Source organism: Vicugna pacos, chromosome 32 (genome assembly GCF_048564905.1).
Source record: "Vicugna pacos chromosome 32, VicPac4, whole genome shotgun sequence".
NCBI classification, from domain to species: Eukaryota; Metazoa; Chordata; class Mammalia; order Artiodactyla; family Camelidae; genus Vicugna; species Vicugna pacos.
In genome coordinates, this window is record NC_133018.1 from 23,743,366 (window position 1) to 23,756,716 (window position 13,351).

The 13,351-nt window shown below is 52.2% G+C and overlaps 1 protein-coding gene across 6 annotated transcripts in view; it reads right to left on the bottom strand.

Annotated features, from left to right (window-relative positions):
- RIMBP2 (RIMS binding protein 2) overlaps positions 1–13,351 on the bottom strand; it is a 220,203-nt gene that overhangs the window by 88,530 nt on the left and 118,322 nt on the right. The gene's annotated exons all lie outside the window — the stretch shown is intronic.

A 13,351-nucleotide genomic window follows, 5' to 3' on the forward strand; every position in this document is an offset into this window, starting at 1 on the left:
TGGGGTGAGTAGAGTTCCCAGGACCCACTGGATTCTGAGTCCAGAGATGGGCAAAGAGAACTGGGAGTCCGACTGTCTCAGGCTGCGCGGGACTGGAGGTGTCCCGTCTCAGACTGGAGACCTGAAAGAAGGTCACTGCCTCACCTGCATCTGAGGTCAAGTCCCCAACCTCCAAAAAAGGTCGCCCAGAGCTCCTGCTTAGACAAGGTAACGCACTAGCGAGGCCGAGGGAGCAGACCCGCCGGCTCAGTGACCTCATCTGCACGGGAGCTCTGAACACTACCAAGAATAACCCGAATCCAAGACTGGGAGCATCCTCGGGGAGCAGGTAGAACCACAAAGTAAGTAAGATGGGGTGGGGGTGGTGAGCACAGAGGGAGACTGAGGGTAAAACATCACCCGCTAAAGATGAGTCTGAAAACGGAAATTCCAAAACACACAGCGAAAGCTCACACCGTGAAAGAGGTCTAGCAAAACCCGTAGCCAGGGTGAACTGACTCCAGTGAAGCAACCTGAAAACGACTTCAGTGAGCAAGCTGAGGAGCCTCGAAAAGATAAAGGAAGGATGGACACCTGGTCAGAAAGCACGAGGGAGAAGCAAGAGGGGCGCTTCACAGCCACGGTGGAGGGGGCGGCAAGACCCCCACCGCCCCGCCGGCAGGCGTCCTCTTTGCCTGGTCCTCCCAGCGTGTTCTCTGCTCACTTCCTAGCGAGCCACTGCCTGGGGAGCACCCACGTCCGAGCTGACCTGCATCTCCTCTGGAACGCTTCGAGAGCCCACATCTCAGGCTCATTCACGTTCACGAGGGGAAAGGGGCGGGAACCACGCGGTTTCAGGCTCCTCCCACTAGGAGAAGGGCTCCTCCTGGCTGATTTTAGGTCCCCTATTTCAGTCAAGCCCCACCCCCCCGGCCGCAGTCATTTCGACCTCCTCCTCTCCGTGGCATCTCCCGGGTTTCCACGCGATGAAACACAAGGAGGCAATCTGCACACACCTCACCCCTGGGGTTTGGTTGCAGGGAGCAGTGATCCCCAGCCTGTGACAAACGCTTCCCTCCTCCGAGATGTTCGCAGCAGCAAAAATTCACCTTGTCTTTCTTAAGTAAAGAAAGTCACAACGTAGTCCCCTGCAGGCCCCCTGAGGGACATGGAGACAGCCTGAGGCGTCCCACCCATGAGAGCTACTGGCAGTCACCAGTGCGCTCACCCAAACACCTGACTCCCGACCGTGGCAGCCTTAGACGCCCCAGGCGAACTGGCTAAACACAGACGTAAGAGGGAAGAACCGATCTGACTCCATACTGGATGTTTCTTTTACTTTGACCTTTCTATCTACCGCTTTTGCTACAAGTTTATCACTAAAAGGATGTTGCCCATAAGTTTAAATTATACACAATGACCCATCTGTGGGAACCTGCCTCCCAGGTGATGAGCATTAAGCTAAAATACTTTTATTGAGCTCAAAGGAAACCTGACCAGGCCCCCCGGGAACGACCGCAGGAAGGACGAAATTAACACACCCCTCGGGGGGCTGACTGGAACCAGGAAGCGTTTGACTTCACTTCCCTCCCTTTTCGTATAGAAGCAGCCTGAATTCTAACCCAGGCAAGATGGCCCTTTGGGACACCAGTCCACTATCTTCTCCATCCACTGGCTTTCTGAATAAAGTCATTATTCCTTGCCCCAATAACTCATACCTTGATTTACTGACCTGTCGCGCAGTGAGCAGTATGACCTTGGATTCATTAACACAAAACCTAGCTTTTCCGAGTGTAAGCGTTGTGGTCCCCAGCAGGTTGCCCAGCATCTCTATACTCTTAAGATGGAAGGATGTAAAAGCACCTACTCAAGTAGCCCCTGGGAGGATTACATAAGACGGTAGAGGACCGAGCCCCTCCCTGCACACCATCACGGCTCCTTCCCTATGGAAGGCACCATTATCCTTGCCTACAGATTCCACTTGCTGCCACCAACTGACCACTCAGTTCATGCCAACACCTACCTTTGCACCTCCCTTGAAAGAGTGGACTGCAAGAAGGGAATGTTGGAAAGAGAAGCCTGGCTGGCTCTTTCATCCAGTTTTCTGGTGGTTGTAAAAAAACAAAAAGTGACTCATTCATCGACTTTATTTATATTCCATCTCAGTGATTCGAGGTCAGTTGCTTAACCTGACGAAATCAATCTTTGCCAGAGAAAAGCTCAGGACCGAAATCCCGTCCGGGAAGCACCAGATCCACAGCACCACCAGGCAAAGGGAAGATGCGTGGCCGCCTCTTTCCCAAACCGTTCCAAGCAGGAATCTGCACCTGGGGCACCCCGTACCATACCAGGGCCCCCACCGTGGGGAGCCAGGAACAGAAAGAGCCGCTGAAAAGCAAATTCACCCCCAAACAGTCCTCCACAGAAAATTCCTCAGCAGATGGCAAAGCCCTTCACACAGTGATGCTGAAAGAGCCCCTTCTATGACCGAGACATCCAGGTAAAGGCCCACAGAGTGAAGACGCCACTTGATAGACATGGACTATGTGTTTTATTCACCAAATTATAGCATCTCACTTATCCAGACTTGTTTACCCCTGAAAAAGCCCAGAGGTGGGCACGGGGCTGGGGGCACGTGTGGTCTCGCCCTCCATGCTGCAGTGACAGCAGACGTTGGTCTTCCCTGCCCCTCGGAGCAACAGGCCCCCGATGCTACTCAGACATGCATGTATCTTGCATTACTTAAGGGAAAACTCAGAAAATGCCTATTGCTCACACTTCTGATCCTATTAAGATGCGGAGAAGCAAGGCAACTTACCCTGGAAGTTCTCATCACTGACCCTGTGCAGGACCAGAGCCGCCCCCCCGGGGAAGCTGTCCCTGCTCCAGTTAAATCGAGCCCTTCTGGATTAATCAGCACCACGAAGGAAGGGCTGCCAAGCAGGATACGGATCACACTGCGTACTGGCCACATGCTTGAGACCAGAAGGCCGCCCAGAGATGTGGGCTTTTAGCTGCAACACGACAAAATGGGACTCGCCAACGGGAGCGGGTGCACCAGCTCTGACAATTCACAGGAGGAGAGGAGGAGGAGGACTGGGTGGACTTAATATACTCTGACGCTCTTGCTGAACAGTGAGGTTCTCCACACAGCCCTGGGGCAGGCGGCCGGCCACACCGGCGCCCGGGTCACAGGTGTGCACACGTCCCTCCCGGCCACAGGGTGGTCTGAGCCCCGTCGGCTCCCCCTGCGCAGGGGTGTGACCCCGTCGACTACTGACCACATCTGAGCACCCAGGAACGGACTCTGACAGCACACGCCCACTGCCTGGAGAGGCAGGGCTGGTGACTCATGCGTCACCAGGACTGTGATAACGAAGAAATTTCTCAACACCAGCTGCATGAAATCACCCTCCAAGCTTCATCTTCTTGACCCAAAATAACAATGGTAAAGAGAGAAAAACCAGCCTCTGTGTATCCGTTTGCTTCTTCGGAAACGGTACAGCTTGAGTCCTGGATCCTTTATGCTTAAAGCCATCCGAGTAAGAGGATTTAGGATTCACCAAACACTGTGCGCACAACGAGACTGAGCCTACTCCGCAAAAATCAAAATGCAGTTTGTTGACTCTAGCTGTCTGCATCCTCAGATAGAAAAGGGCACGGTCCTGTTCTCCACTTTGCAGATGAACATCTAGAGGTAAGGACCAGCTCCCGGTCAACGGATCAGAGAGTTCTGGCATCTGAATTGAGAACTTCTGGGACCAGGCACCCCTGAAATTCTCCTCAAAGAGCAGCTACAGGAAGTGCCAGTCAGGAAGATTTTTTAATCCATTAATATCCACTAATGTATTAAATCAGAAGAGCCTGGTCGGATTTCCTACTTCCTGTTTAGCAAAATTATGGGCAATAGGTAAATTCCAATGAGGAAGGGAGGGAGAAAAGGGCTGAGGCAGAAGTGGCAAACTGACACAGACTCAGAGAGCAGCAGGCAACATAAAGAGGCAGAACGGGCCAGCTGTAAGAAGACTCTAGAGGGGCAGGGAAGGCAGCAAACGGGCAGCTCATGCCCCACCCGAGAGGGCGGCTGCAAACTCGCTCCAGCCCGCTGGTGCCTCGTGGGAGCGAGAGCCCAGCACTGCCGGCTCCCCCAGGTTTTCAGGAGCTAGCACTCTGGGCTTCTACCTGCAAGGTCCCTGTTTTAAAATACTGGCTGTTAATTCAGGTGAAAACACGTATTGTGCACTCCCTTCCATAATAAACATGCCTACAGTTGAGTTGGCTTAAAAACGGTGCACTTTGTAAAAGACGTTAGATCTGTATTGTGGGGTGATGCACAAGCATTAGGGGGTGAGGTGGGGGACAGGAAACCACACGGCTGTGCGAACTCCCCATGTGCAGGGAGAGAAAGGGGGGATGCAGGGTACCAAGATAAATCTGTCCCTTGCACTGAATTCTGCCTTGGTGACCTGTTACAGACCACGCTGCATGCCCTAAAATTGATGCGCTGAAGCCCTGAATCCCCAGTGTGACGGTATTTGGAGACGGGGCCTTTAGGGAGGTGACTCTGGGTCACTGAGGTCATAAGGGTGGGGCCCTAATACAACAGGATCGGCGTCCTTATAAGAAGACACACCAGAGACCTCTCTCTCTCTCCGCGCGTGTGCAGAGCAGGGGCCACATAAGACGGGGGGAAGGCGGACGCCCACCCCCCAGGAAGAGAGGCCTCACCAGACTCAACCCCACCAGCACCTCGACTTCCTGCCTCCAGAACTGTGGGAAAATAAATACGCTCCTGTTGCTGAAGCCACCCAGCCTGTGGCATTTTGTTGCGGCAGCCCGAGCTGACTCACTACCCCATCTAAAAACCAAGGGAAGACCAGAGTTCCCCTACTGGGCAAACCGGGTCCCGTCCCCTCCCCATCAGGAGCGCTCATCAAGTCCACATTTCCACGGGTACGATGGGCAGCTTCCCGGGGAAGCCATCTCTCTCAAGACTCATCGCTTCTATTCATTCAGTAAAGGTCCCCTGAGGGCGGCGGGGGCACGGGGCTCACACAACACCCTGTCCCCAAGCCACACAGGTGCAGCAGAAAAGGAAACGGGCCATCATGGTGCCGGGTGATGGGGCAGCGATGGCCGAAGTGCAGGCTGTTAGAGAGGACGCAGAGGGATTCTCGGCCACCGCTGAGGCAGGTCTGGTCTCAGAGCTGGTGTCAGGGCCGCGTGGCACAAACACAAACATAAACTCTTTCTGGACCAGCAGGCCGCCTGAAGCAGGATCTGCGTCTGCTGTACCACCCTGGACCCTGAGCTTCCAGGCTCCCCTAACCCCCGTCAGACGCAGGGAGGCACTTCCCACGACGGCCGCCCCAGAACGCAAGGGGCTGCCTGGCCGGCTCCAAGACAGGAGGTGTGTCGGTGGACTGGCCCAGCTCAGAGGGGGGGCCTCCTCAGGGTGAGGACGACGTCGGTTAACTCGTCGGGCCTCTCAGCGTACAGGAATGCAGCCCCACCCTGTGTGGATGGGTCAGGGCCTCCCATCGGAGCCGAGCCGGAGCCCGCTCTCCTGCCGCCGTCTCCCCACCTGTGCTCCGGGCTCCCTCTGAGCCCAGTCAGGCTGAAGGTGGCGGGCAGGTGCTGCCTCTCCCCAGGAAGCCAGAGCGAGGCAGAGACTCACCCACAAGGGAGGGCACGAACGGCTGGGAGCCGCAGGCAGCGGATTCTCGCTGGATGAGGTGGGGGTGAGGAGGGGCAGACTCGGAGAGGCAGGCAGGGAAAGGCCAGGAGCTCAGAGCTACAGTCAGGAGTTTGCTGAATAGTAAGCGACTGAGGAGAAGCAAGGCTGAGACCAAAGAGATCTATTTGCAACCACCTGGGGGAGAGGTGCCAATGGCCTGTGCTCAGGTGATGGCAGCAGAGAGAAAAATCTGGATTCAGGAAATACAAAAGAAGATGAAATAACACGGCTCAGTGATGGGTCACAGAAGGATGCGTGGGATTCTGGCTTGGGGAGCTGGGGGCTAAAGATATCAGCCAATGAGAGCAGGGGTGAGGGAGGAAGCACAGACTTAAGTGGTGAGGATGGACGTCAGTTAGGTTCTGCTGGGGTGGTGAGTCCGAGATGCCTGCACGGGATCCAGTAGGGGCTCAGTGGACAGTCTGCTCTGTGGCCTCAGGCTCAGGAGAGAGACCTGGACTTCTGTCCGGGTCTACAAGTCATCCTGAGACGTCAGTGAGTCATGGGAGTGAAGGAGATCCGTCAAGGGAGAGGGAGGACCCAGGACAGAACTGAGAGAGGTTAAAATGGGCAGAAGATGGTCCTGCAAAGGGACGGGCAGGAGTGACAGGAAGCCAAGCGTGTGATGTCCTAGAAGTGAAAGAAGCACCAACTTGGGAACGAGGGTCACCAGCACCAGTGCTGCTCAGAAATCGGGCCGTGTGAGGACCACGAGACGCCCAGTGGGCGGAGCGCCGAGGACGACTCCCAGGACCTTCCAGAGAGGTGCTGAGGACAGGGCAGCAGCAGTCAGGGCGTGAAGCAGAGGCACCAGGCTGAGTCCCTGAGGGACACGGATATCCACAGGGAGGCAGAGGCACGGGCTCTGGAAGCAGCAGTGGGAGGTAAGAGAACCCAGTGGATGTGGGGGCTGATGAAAACAGTGACCCTCGAGGGAAAGGCAGTTCAGGCCGAAAGTGGTAACATTCTTGGGAGTAGCAACAGATGAACACAGGCGCACTGGGAGGGAGAGAGAGGCAGGGGATGAGAACGCATGAGGGAGATGTATCCATGTCCGATGATGTGGCCACTCCAGGGACAGAGCTTCTACTCCAAGCCAGGAGCCGAGCTGATCTCTTTGCTTTCTTCTCCTTCTTTTTAAAAGCTCATCCACCTCTCACAACATCTCTACAGGGTGGATGTGACTGTCTCCACATGGTGCACAAGGAAACTAAGGCACCAAGAGCTAAGCAGCCTGAAAAGGCAGCCTCCACGTAGGGGCAGAGGAGCGGGATTTGAGCCCACGGGAGGCGGCTCACGCACATCGGACCACACCGCTGCCTGCACTCCCATCACCTCTAAATCTCTTTCTGAAGAGCATGGTCCTTCAGCCTTCCCGATCCTGAGAGCTGCCCACAGGCTCAGAAATGCGCCTAGGCGGGAGGGGTGGGGGTTCTGGGGGGCCTGGGGCAGGGCTTCCCAGACTGGGGGCTGCAGATACGATCTCGGGGTGGGCGGCTATGGAAGGAATTTTGGCTATTTTTTATTTCCATGAAACCTAGAAAGAACAAATACACACATACCCTGTGCCTTCTTCCATTCAGGAATGAAAGCCAACACCTGCATGTGTGCGTGCACGCACGCACTGGCTTGAACAGTCACCACCTCGACTGCCCCGAGATGATGGAAACGTAGCAAAGGCCAAGATACACGGTGCTTTCATGAAAAGTGAAAGCCACCAGGCTGCACGTGTGCTTAAGAGTCAAAGATCTGGCAGGAGTTTGAAAGAGACCTGTGGTGGGAACGCTGAGTCAGCCTTCAGGTCACTATCGAAGGCACTTACAAAGGAAATTTTAGTTTAAGTAAAATAGTATCATTGGACACATTAAAGTAGAGCGAGTTTGAATTTTTAACTTTATTGGCTTCACTCATTTGTTTCTCTCTAATCTGTTCGTCTTGGCTCTACGGGTTAGAAAAGCTGTAAAAATTTTATAAACCAGTTTCATCACTGGGCACATGTAATTACATTATGAATTATAAATATACCATCACATGATGCTCAAACAATACAGACTATGTAGTTATAATATGTAAGTCTAGTAGAGTCATGTTACATAAGAATAATGTAATTATCAATTAGAATAAAAATAATTAAAGTCAATACTGGGATGTGCTTGATAGTATTTTCTGTCTTAAAAGCCTTTGTAAGTGGTTAGCCTAAAGGCAGGGGCAGGGAGGATGGAGTAAGGGGAGGAGAGGAAGGAAGGGAAGGAACAGGAGTGGGTGGGGTGCTTGGGGTGAGAGAACCAGACGGAAAGGTGGGGAGAGATACAAACAGAATGGAACTAAAGTGCTTTGCCTCTGTCCAGGGTCCTGAAAGTTACTGAGCCCCATTCCTGCTCTTTGTGGTCAAGAGCTGGCAAGGTCATCACATGATACGGAGAAACACTAGGACTCAGAGGACCTGGGTTTGAAACCTAATTCTAACATTTACCAAGTGTGATTCTGAGCAAATTATTTAACCCTCTGAGTATTCCTGGAAATTTAAAGAAGATAATGCATATAAGCCCAGTTTACAATCTGTAAAGGGCAATTTGAATGTGAAAGATTATTATGCAAATAAAAAGACTGCTAGGAAAGAACTGTCCCTGTTTTCCTGTAAGTCTCTGGGGCTCGGGGTAGGGAGAGACAAACCCAAAGCCCCAAATCCCCTTCTGTATTCAGAAAACTCCATAAATGTACACTTGCTTCCATGATGACACATACATGCTATTCCTGACCTGTCTGATATTCAAGCGTCATACACATGCCAACAACGCAATTATCGAGAAGCACCCTGTGCTACTTAAAAGCTGTTTTTCTAACACAGGTTAGAGACAAGCTGAAGTGGAAAAATGTAACACACTAAGCAGGTTCTACTGTAAGCTCATGACCAGAGAGGCATTTGCATTTAAATAGGCTTTTCTCAGAGATTGTATTTCATCAGTTTACATGTACCTACAATGTGTGTTCTGTCCTATTAATGAAAATAGGCACAGTGACATTTATGCTTGGTTCCCACTGGTCACTATCAACAGGACACAGGCTGCTCAAAAGGCAGCTAACCTCAAAAAAGTTACGTAGAATTACCATTTGACCCAGTAATTCCACTCCTAGATAAATACCCGGAAGAACTGAAAATAGGTGTTCAAACAAATCCTTGTACGTAATTGTTCATAGCACACTAGTCACAATGGCCAAAAGGTGGAACCGACCCACATCGGTGTCCATCGGCTGATGGAGACACAAAATGTGGTCCATCCATACAATGGCATATCGTTCAGCCACAGAAAGGCCTGAAGCACTGACACACGCTACAATGTGGATGACCCTGGAAAACATTACACTAGCGAAAGAAGCCAGACATGAAAGGTCACATACGGTATATATTTGATAAGAAGTATTAAAAACAGGTAAATTCATAGAGACGGAGAGCACACTGGCAGTTGCCAGGGACTGGGTGGAGGTGGGCAGGGGGTGCCTCCACACCACCGCCCACCCCATGCACAGGAGACTCAGCCTGCACTGACGTCGGCACGTGCAGCTGCGACAGCGGCCCCTCTAAGCCCCCTGCACGCTGGAGTCCACACACCGCAGCGCCAGCTGAAATCAGCAAGCACGCTTCCAAAGTGGCGAAACAGACTGCGCAGGACTCTCATCAGCAAGGTGAGTCACGGGTATCACGCGTCTGCTGCCCAGAACCCCAGTATCTAGCCAACCGGTTTCCCGTTGGAAACTGGGCGTGACCAGCCAAGGCATCAAGTCAAGGGTGGTGACCATCTGGCCTCTCCCTCCTGCTCTTCTTATACCTGTTGCCAGGGGATGGTGTGGGGCCCCCGCTGTGCAGATGTAGTGCCCAGTAAGGAGGGAGGGCACTGGGCAGGGTGAGCCCGGGATGACAAAACCACAGGACATGCCTGTGTCTCTGCAGACCTCCTGGAGCTGGCTGTCAAGTGCCTTCTGTGCTTGCCTCCTGTCTTTGTGAATAAAGTTTTATTAGAACACAGCCTTGCTAACTCATTTCCAAAATGAATTTTTTCCCAGAAGCAATTCAGTTGTGCAGGGCAGCACTGGTGACCTGTGACGCGGCGACGTGCCACACCCAGTGGAGAGAGGCCCAGGACACCAGAGGCTCTTCAACAGTGAGCAGAGCAGATAGAGAGATACATTCTCCCAAAGTCTGTAATGACAGAGACGTTTGTAAATACACACACGCGCGCGTTGTTGCTTGTCTCCTTCTCGTTTCCCTACTCAGCAACACAGGGAGTAGGGGCGCCGACCCTCCACGCAGTCAAAAACCCGCATATAACTTGTGGTCGGCCCTCTCTACACACGTGGTTCCTCCAGATCCACGCAGTTCAAACCCGTGTGGTTCAAGGGTCAACTGTACTGAAACTGTGAATACTATACAGGGAAATAAAGAAAGAAACAGACATAGAGATTTCTAGAAAACATGGCCAGGAGACGTGGCTCTGAGAAGGGGACATCTAAGCAGAGACCTAAACGCAGTGAGGGAGCAAGATTTGTGGGGATCCCGTGGAAGGACATCCTGGGCAGAGAGGACAGCAAGTCCAGAGGCCCCAAGAGTGGCACGCCGGGACAGACAAGACTGGAGAAAGTGCAGACGGCCAGGCAGCCAGGTGTAAGGAGCTGGGGCTTTATTCACAGGCTGATGGAAAGCCCTGGAGGGCTGAGAGCAGGGGAGTGGGGAGATCAGGCACCAGGACCACCTAGAAGAGGCTCAACAGGATTAGAATGGGTAGTGGAAGGACCAGGGAGGGACGGGCAGCCTCGCTGGAGGCTAGTGCACCTGGCCAGAGGGAGGCAGACGGGATGATTTAGGGATAATGAGAGAGGAAGTGAATGGGGGCTGGAGGACGGACGAGGACCCCAGCATAGGCACGCTTCCCATGAAGCAAAATCTAAGCTTCAGACCAACTCCATCAATTCTCCACTGCTCCTCAAACCTGACATGAATGTTTATCACAGAGTGCTTAATCCTTTGCTTTTGAAAACACACACAATGCTGTTACAGAAAAAGAAAACAGCAAACTGAATTTGAGAAAAGAGGGTGGTGGATGGAGACGCGTTCCTAAACTCCACTGGTCTCGAAGGATTACAGAAGGAATAATCCTGTTATCAAACAGGATTCCCTCTGCGTGACAGTCACATCCTAAAGCCCAGGTCAGAGGCAGGAGAACACCGGCCACCAGCCCCGACCAGATGCAGGCCCTCAGCTGCTTCCTGTGACTCCAGAACACAAGCTGACTTGACTTGTGCTGTCTGATCTCACAGACAATGCATTCCACCCAATGGGACCCCAGGTTTCCAGTGGGGTTTTCTTTTTTCAATTGTAAAAGAAAAAAAAAAACCCTTCCTGTTGTAAGTAGGAACAGAACTGACTAGAAGGATGCTGTAAGGTCATGGAAAATCAGCCTGCACTGCCATGATTCCTCACTGGTCTGTTAGCACAACATCCCTGTGGAGCTGGGGACTTGGTGTTTGGACCTTGATCCATTACAAATCTGGGGGAGAGTATTCAACCAGTGGGTGCGTAATTTCTTCACATACAAAATGGAGCTGATCGTGGACACAGAAAACAAACTATGGTCACCAAAGGGGAAAGGGCAGGGAGGGATGAATTAGTGGTTAGGGATTAGCAGACACATGTCACTAAGTATAAAATAGATACACAGCAAGGACCTGCACAGGGAACTACATTCAGTTTCTTGCAGTAACAGATAAAGGAAAAGAATCAGAAAAGAAAATACATATGTATGTACGTGTACAAGTGAATCACTTTGCTGTGCACCTGACAGCTAACACTGTAAATCAACTACACTTCAGTTAGAAAATATTTTTTAACGGCCCTTTCCATACCCCGGGTTTTGACGGTGAGACAAGAGGGTGCCTGGTGGTCTTCCCGCAGTCTCTGGACCCCACATTTACTCTTCAGGACTCCGCTCTGCGAGGCTGCCAGGCTCAGGCTGGAAGGCAGAAAGCCACACCTTTTAGACCCCCGGCCTGTGGAGGCCCTGGCGGGAGGCGGGAGGTGGGAGCAGGGCAGGGGACCCTACCTGCTCCCAGGTCCCACGCTCCTCCCGGTAACAGCAGCATCGGCGGGCAGCTCTACACCCCAGCTGTGCAGCACTCCCTAGAAGATCTGAGCGCTGGCCCCACGTGCCGCCCGGCAGTCCCAGCCCAGCAGCAGCCCACTTTCTAGAGGGCCCCGTACGGATACAGGCCCTCCTCCGCGCTCCTGCGCTGTAGTGACCCACCGCCTTCCTTCTGTCCCCCAGTCCCAGACGTGGGGGCTGCCACCTGGAGTCACTCATCTGTCAGTTACCCCAACCATCCCTTTTGGTTCCTCTAGCTTTGCAACACTGTATCGTCAATACCCTGCATTCAGTCTCCGCTGCTGGACACCACAGGCACCTGTTGGTCTGGCAGCACCAGCAGGGGAAACCCAGCTCCATGAGGCACAGCTGGAAAGCTGCTTCTCTGGAGTCTTAGCGCAGTGGCCGTAACAAAGCACTACCAATCGAGTGGCTTAAAACAACAGAAATGCATTCTCTCACAGTTCTGGAAGCCCCAGTTCAAAACCAAGGTATTGGTGGGACCACGCTCCCTCTGAAGGTTCCAGGGAAGAACCCTTCCTGCCTCCTCCAGCTCCCAGGCGCTCCTGGCAATCCTTGGCTCGTCACTGATTCCCTCCCTCTGCCTCCATTTTTCCATGCTGTTTTCCCCCGTGTGTCTCTGTATCTGTTCTAATAAGGACACTAGTGTCTGGATTAGGGCCCACGCTGGTCTAGGATGACCTCATCTTAACTGATTACAGCTGCAAACACCCTATTTCCAAATCAGGTCATATTCACGGGTTCTGGTGGATATGAATTTTTGAGGACACCATTCAACCCAGTACACTTGGCCAAGAGACACCAGGCAGCCCGGCCAGGGAAGGGCTTTGTTCCCAGCAGGCGGACCAAAGCACTGCCCCAGAGTCACCAGACGAACCACACAGACCAAAACAGCAAAGGCTCTGACAGACCACACTGTCCTTGGAACCAGCCTGCGGAAGCAGGCCAGGACCCACGTGCTAAACCCAGACAGAGCGACAGTCCGCTCAGTCGCTGTGTCCCCCCGTGTCTGAAACCCTCCGAGTGGTAACCCACACTCAGGGAAATCCCCCGAATGACACAAGGTACATGAAACCATTCTGACAGTTATAAAATATGCCACACACACAAAGGGATGTTCCCATTTGATTCAGACCCGTTCAGACGCTTGTACACGGAGAGATTAGTTATTTTATTTGAAGACCTGTAGCTATTAAGCTAGACAGCAAACTCATTGAATACATATATTTAATATATGTAAATATATTTTGTATATTATACACAATTTAATATATGTAGATATATTTTGTATATTATATACAATTTTTCTTCTGAAAATAAAATTCATTACACAGAATCTAAGAAATCTAGAAACTACAGAAAAGAAAAATTAGCTGTATTTCCACCATTCAGAGACACCACTCTTAACATCATGCTGTACTTACTGTCAGCATTTTTTTCTCTGCAGATGCCTAAATATTAACACCTTTTTTTCTTTGAC